We start from the raw sequence: 7,497 nt of genomic DNA, 5'->3' as shown, positions 1-7,497 counted from the left end.
AGAATTGAATTTAAAATCCTATTGTTAACTTATAAAGCTCTAAATGGTCAGGCTCCGTCATATCTTAGAGAGCTCATAGTGCCATATTATCCCACCAAAACACTGCGCTCTGAGAACGCAGGGTTACTCGTGGTCCCTAAAGTCTCCAAAAGTAGATCAGGAGCTAGAGCCTTCAGCTATCAGGCTCCTCTTCTGTGGAATCATCTTCCTGTTTAGGTCTGGGAGGCAGACACCGTCTCCATATTTAAGACTAGACTTAAGACTTTCCTTTTTGATAAAGCATATAGTTAGGGCCGGCTCAGGCTTGCCTTCGACCAGCCCCTAGTTAGTTATAATACACCTCCTATAATACACCAAGCACCTTCTATTTCTCTCTCTCTCTCGTTTGCTAACACTCATGTCCTGTTACTGAATCACGCTAACTCGGCTCTACTGCATGTCACTAACTTGGCTTCTTCTCCAGAGCCTTTATGGTCTTTTGTGTATATAGAAAATGTTTTAGATCTTTGAATTCAGCTCATGAAAAATGGGAGCAATCAGCTCATGAAAAATGGGAGCAAAAACAAAAGTGTTGCGTTTATATTTTTGTTCAGTGTAGATGCAATGACGAACTGTGTTTACTAACAGTGGTTTTCCAAAGTGTTCCTGAGCCCATGTAGTAGTATCCTTTATACAATCATGTCGGTTTTCAGTGCAGTGCCACTTGTGAGGTTGAAGCTCACGGCCATTAAGTGTTGGCATTTCAGCAGGCATCAAATTCAGGAAGAGTGTATATTTACAAAACACAATAAAGTTCATTAGTTTGAACATTAAATATCTTGTCTTTGTATTGTATTCAATTGAATACAGGTTGAAAAGGATTTGCAAATCATTGCATTCTGTTTTTGGTAATATTTTACATAGTGTCCCAACTTTTTTGGAATAGGGGTTGTAGAAATCTAGCAGCATTCACTGATAAAGGTCCTTTAAGTGTACCTCTCTGTACTGACAATGTTTTATTTTGTAACATGCCACTTCATTTTCTATGCATCTCAAGACTCAAAAGAGCAGAACAAACATGCAGATGTGTTTTACAGTTCTTCATATGATGCATGTTCATTACTGTAGGTTTATTGATGTGGGCTGTTCGCTGCACATGTCTTTCATAAACCACTAATTAACCTAACCTTTCAAAGTGAAAAGTCTTTTAATATAAAGATGTAGCTCACAAAATGGGAACACAGGTTGAAAGCCGATGTCTGATTGCCCACCTCCACACTGATTTTGGGAGAGGTGGGCAGTGGGCAGAGGGTCCTGTAGCAACTCTAAAATCTTAATTAAAGAATTAATCATCAGTTATATAGCTGAGCTTCTGACTACCATTGCTCCACATCATGACCTGAGATCCTCAAGCCTACCCTCACTAGTCGTCCCTAGGTCAAGGTTGGTAGCTAAAGGTCACCAGGCTTTTCCCATCAAGGCCCCGAGGCTCTGGAATTCTCTGCCTGAGGAGATTAGGCTCGTTAGCACATTACCCATTTTTAAATCATTGCTTAAAACATGTTTTCATATGAAAGCTTTCCCTTTGAATGCCTGATTTGTAACTTATGTGTTTTATTTCCTTTTGTTCTTTTTTGTTTTTTGTTCTTCTTTCTTTTCTTTTCTTTTTTTAAATATTGTAATGTTAATGTTATCTTATTGTCATGCACTTTGTGAAGCGGCTGTGGCTCAGAGGTAGAGCAGATCGTCCACCAATCAGAAAATCAGCGGTTCGATCCCCAGCATCCCCCCTACATGTCGAAGTATCCTTGAGCAAGATACTGACCCCCAAGCTGTGTGAGTGTTTTTAAAAAAAACAACAACTGAGTATCAGGTGGCACCTTGTAGGGTAGCCTCGGCCACCAGTGTATGAATGCGTGTGTGAATGGGTGAATGTGACTTGTAGTGTAAAAAAGCGCTTTGAGTGGTCGGATGAATAGAAAGGCGCTATACAAATGTAGGTCCATTTACTTTGTAAGCTTTTTTGGATAAGTGCTATACAAATAAGAATATTATTATTATTATTACAATTATTCTGGTGAATGCATTTGGGCTTCAAAAATCATAAAAGTGAAAAGAAAATGTATCATAAATGTTTGTTTGTTACAGAGTTGTTTTTTTTGTTTTTTTTGCAATAATCCAAAATTTACTCTACTTATTAACTTTCTGACGAGGGAACCAGGGCGACGTTAACTTCTGTGTTAGCCTAAAGAAAAACATCATCCCTGGAGCACTGTTTTTGGGCGGGTCTTATTCTATCATCTACTCCACCACTATTTCCTTGATCTACATTTAACAAAACAAGAGAGCAACAAGTTGAGCTATTATGCAGCATTGTGGGTAAAGCTAAAGTGGGCAGGTCATTGGGTGTTCAAATAATTGTGACTGGCAGTTCATACAGTGTGTTCTTACTTTGTCCTTCCACCAGTGACACTGCCTCCTTGACCTCATATGTTATATCCACAGCTTCCTCACTGGCCAGCTGCCCTCCCAAGGCAGCAGGTGGCGCCACGTCCTCTACTGCGAGTGGAGCAGAGTGGCAGGAGTGGCATTGCTTGACCTCATGTACTGGAGCCTCTGATGTAGATTCTGGTTCCGCAGCTGAAAGGACCTCTAGGTCTGACCCAGAGGAGGCTGCTGCCAGCTGAGTTGAGTCCACAATTGCTGCTGCTGCACTGTGCGTTGCCTCGGCTTCAACTGTTTCCTCTGCTGATGCTTCAACTGTTGCCTCCTCCACTGATGTCTCAGCAGCAGGTGTCATCACATCCACTGAGGCAGCTTCAGCAGTGTTGGTGGCCTCCTCAGCTGGTGTAGTGTCCTTGGCAAGAGCAGCATTTTCAGGTGAGGCCTCTGTAGAGACAGCCTCCTCTGATACAGCTTCAGGGACCGCAGCCTGATCTTCAGACTCAACCTCACCCACCTCCTCCACTGTTGGGGCTGAGGTTGTAGGTTCCTCAGACAGAAAAGAGGCTGCCTCCTCATCTGCTGCAACAGAAGCAGATGTTTCATCTTCAGCAAGCTCTTCAGCAGCGGGAGATTCCACATCAGGCTCTGCAGACTTCAGCCCCTCCTCATTTACTTCATCAGCCGCCTCATCACCTGCTGCTTCTTTAGCTCCCACCTCTGTGGTTGCCTCCAGGACCTCTGGCTCTACCACCTCCAGTGTGAAGTCCAAACCTTTTCCATCGTCCTCTATTTTCTGGACAGCTTTTACCAGAGTGGTCTCTCCCACGGAAGCTGCGGCGATCTCAACTGTAGAGCCTGTCAAGATCTTTACAGCTGTGAGGAGATCTGGCAAAGACTCTGAAGTACAGAGGGAGGACATGAATTAGTGGCTTAGAGACATTTTAAATACAGTGTAGAATTTAAGTTCATACACTACAACAATTCTTAATATCTGAGTATGAAATGGCTTTGTGCACTTTAAAATTACTTTAATATTAATGTCTTAAACTAGTACGTACTAATAACTAGTAACCAGTTTTATTATTGGGTTTTGCACTGTTGGTTAGAAAAAAACAAGACATCTGAGGACATCACATTGGGCTCTGGAAACTTATGATGGACATTTGTTGACATTTCATGCACATAATGATGGACAAATTGATCTAAAAAAAACTAAATGTCACATCAGCCAACTAGGAAAATAATAATTTGTTGCAGCTCCAGTAAATTCCCTCAGATTAAATTAGGATTACACCTCATGTATTTTCTAATTCACCTTACTGTGAACGCGAGGCATGTGCTGCACTTATCCTGGTTTATACAGTGCTGTGCTGTTTTTATTAAATTCCACTTACTTTGAGCAGGTGTCTATTACTGCATAGTCTACAGTCACCACAGGTTCAGGAACAACTCTACAGGAGACTACCTGCCTATTTCATGCTCCCTCCGCAGGTGTAAGCTTTCAAGAAAAAGTGTGCATGGCACTTGAAAAAACAGATGGCTTTTCGAGTGAGTGTAGTGAGCAGTCTTAACACTCTTATTGGAGAGAATTGGTTTGATAGCATGTCATTTCAACACAAAAGCCTTAAGTCTTGTTTTTAAGACATGGAAACAGATGGATGTTTTTATAAAGATGATCCCCACATGACATTTAAATAATGAAATCACATGGCATTTATGTGCTGCTACATAGTAAACATCCCTGGATTGCCAACAACTGGCGAGTGGCGAGCCACTGGGACACCCTAAAACAAGCACTGTAATCTAGGATTAGTTTTAACCTGTCTGTGGGACTGCATTAAACTACACTTGTCACAATTAAAACTCCAAGGACAAAGCTGATACAAATCAGTGACAACAAATCAAATCTGAAGGAAATTAGAAAGGTAAGGTATTTAAGGTATGGTTTACTTTGTTGTTACTTTCAGTTTGTTTCCCTATAAAGTTTTTGGTAATATCTACATGTATCTATCTATCTATAGAAAACATCTTGCAATTTTTGATTTTTCAGTGGTAATCAGAGTTTCCCCCTTTCAGTTTAGAAATGATGGCTTGTTTCTTTTGCTTTTTTATATCTTAAATGCCAGAGGCTTTACTGCCTTTTGGCTGTTGTCATAATATTTGTATTACTCAGGTAAAAGCAAGAGGCTTTTCTGTTTCATCTGTTCACAATGTATGAAAATTATTTTACTTTTTTTTAGTTGCTCTCTAATATATGTGTCCTGGATTGTCCTGCATACTTTGTAATCTTTATACCTCTCTTTCTATTGCATTTGTTTCTTTTTGAGCATTTTTTTCTTCCCAGGTTGCATATGATATTATCTCTCTACTTCCCATCATACAATAGGTGTCACCTCTTCTTTTTTTATTTTAAGATATTTTTGGGGGCATTTTTGCCTTTAATTGATAGGAAAGCTAAGGGTGAAGGGGGGAGAGAGAGAGAGAGAGGGAATGACATGCAGCAAAGGGCCACAGACTGCAGTCGAACCCGGGCTGCGGCAACAGCCTTGTACATGGGATGCCTGCTCTGTCCACTAAGCCACCGACGCCCCAGGTGTAACTTCTTCATTGTCGTTGAACTGAGGTGGCCTCCCAATGGACTTTATATCTAAATTCCTTATCTTCAAACAAGGAATTATTTAATCTCTGTGATTTTTCCCCTCTTTCTGTTTCCAGTTGTATTGTTAATATTATTGGAACATGACCTCCAGACATATTGTATCAATTTCACATCTGTACTCTTGTTATGTTATGTGCTTCAGACCTTGTGGATTTAAGATTCGCTAAAAGTCCACCACTCCTATTTCTGTCTCCGCCTTCCTTAAAACTGCTGCAGTATTATGTTTCTTTTTGCTTTGTGTGTCTTTTGCATTTGTGATCATATTAAAGTCCCTTCCCATGATGGTTATTCCCCTCACCTCTGTAACCAGTAGAGACAACCATAAAGTTTTGATGGGCTATAAATATTAAGAAGGAACACTGGTTTATTCTCTACATCTCCCATATTTGTCTTCTACATTTTTGTTAACTGTAATATTTGAATCAGGATAGCTCTTCTAGCTATTCATGACAGTGCCCAACTTTGTCTATTTCTCCAAACACAGAAGAAAGGGGAAAAAATAAAAATAATACAATGATAAGATAAAGCAGAACAGAAGCAAAAAAGAATCCTTTCAATAACCTGTTTTTTTTTAAATGAAAGTATTCCTCTCCCTGCCCTCAGCCTCTTTCATCCTACTTTTCAAATGTAACCAAAATTGTATAATTCTACCAAAATGTTGTGAGACTGCTGCATAATTCCCTTCAACACCCTTCTATATCAAACTTTAACACTGGAGGAGAGAACGTATAAAAAAGAAAAGTCAGCACATTTTAATGAAGGGGGCTAACAGGAGGGGGAAAAAAACATTCCTTTAAATTCCACCTCCCACCTATCACCAATCATTCATTGAGTGGCTAAACCCTTTTTGTATTAGGCTTTGGATGAGGCTTGATCAGAGGATCGTGTATTTTGGGCTATTTCCAGGGGAAGCACAGGGCTTCACCTTTTTCCATCCCAGGCGCTGTGGTCTCTTCCATCTCCCCTGGGTCGTCTGCTTTAGGGTCTGTTGACATGATTCCATATGCCTGTTCAGCCTTTGACCTTTATCCTCAATCATCACCCAGGGTTCTGCTAGGTATTTAGTCTGTGGTCTGATCCCCTTCTCCTTTAGGTGATTCCAGATATTTCTGAAACCTTTTTGCAACTTTGCAACATGGTCTAAAGTCTTGAAATAGATTCACTCTGCATGACATGCAAATTTCCTCCTCCCCTACACAGTTTTTTAAACTTGCTGCCCCATCTCCACAGTGGGAAAACTCACTGCAGGGCTTATTCAGTATTTCTGTCACATTGAGATTCTCCCTTGGAATATCCAGGATCTCTGCATCAGCAAATCCTCTAATTGTATCACATTAACAGAATTATTGTTTTCTTCGATATTGTAGATCATGATGTTGTTATGGCTTGATTTATTTTCAAGATATTCCAATCTCCCCTCAGTCTTTTTTCAAAAATTGCTTTTTTCTTCTTTCCTCAGTCCCCTCAGTTTTTCTTATTTTCTGCTTTTTTGTTTGTTTTTTGCATTTTTAGGCCGAGATTTAGAGGAAGCTAAACACTTGAGCTGCCATCTTCTCCCCCTCATGACCAGAAGTCACACCTGGATTAGTAAGATCTAAACTTTTCTAGAATTATATTAATTTATTATCTTGATGTGTAAGAGTGGTCATGTGGTCATCATTTCAAAAAACAAGCAATACAGGAGAACAAAGGACTGAAGGCAAAAACATTCCTTATCAGTGGTCCTTGAACTCTTTTCAATTATGTACCCCCTTTGAAATACTTTTAGCTAAGTCCCCTTTGACCAGCACACATTTCTTTTGATAGAAAAAAAGAGGTACAGCACAGCACTGCTCCATCAGTGTCTGATTTACTAAACAACTTTGAAACTGAAAAACACTGAAACGCTACAACACTGCTTTCGGTCGTTGTCTTTACATCTTACACTTGAAGCACAGGAGCATGAGCATGGCACAAGGATCTTGAGGAAATGAAGCATTTCTACAAGAAGTGGGTGTTTCTACACCTACAACACAGTCCTGGTCACAGTCCTGAACTGACTGAAAGATGTTACACACAGCACACTGTTGTATTGAAGTACACATGGAGGCCACTTAAGTCAGTGTCTATGGTTTCATATACATATATACATATATATATATACATATACATATACATATATATATATTACATATACATATATACATATATATATATATATACAGTGGTGTGAAAAAGTGTTTGCCCCCTTCCTGATTTCTTACTTTTTTGCATGTTTTCCACACTTAAATGTTTCAGATCATCAAACAAATTTAAACATTAGTCAAAGATAACACAAGTAAACACAAAATGCAGTTTTTAAATGAAGGGTTTTATTAATGAGGAAGAAAAAAATCCAAAGCTACATGGCCCTGTGTGAAAAAGTGTTTGCCCCC

At 39.7% G+C, this 7,497-nt stretch overlaps 1 long non-coding RNA gene across 1 annotated transcript in view; it reads left to right on the top strand.

The window, feature by feature from the left end:
* Window positions 1-7,497, top strand: part of LOC126390157 (uncharacterized) — a 698,278-nt gene that overhangs the window by 659,079 nt on the left and 31,702 nt on the right. The window lies entirely within an intron of this gene.

The sequence above is a fragment of the Epinephelus moara genome, chromosome 5 (genome assembly GCF_006386435.1).
Source record: "Epinephelus moara isolate mb chromosome 5, YSFRI_EMoa_1.0, whole genome shotgun sequence".
Classification (NCBI taxonomy): Eukaryota; Metazoa; Chordata; class Actinopteri; order Perciformes; family Serranidae; genus Epinephelus; species Epinephelus moara.
Note: the sequence above shows the minus strand (reverse complement) of the source record. Positions and strands in the feature narration are given on the sequence as shown.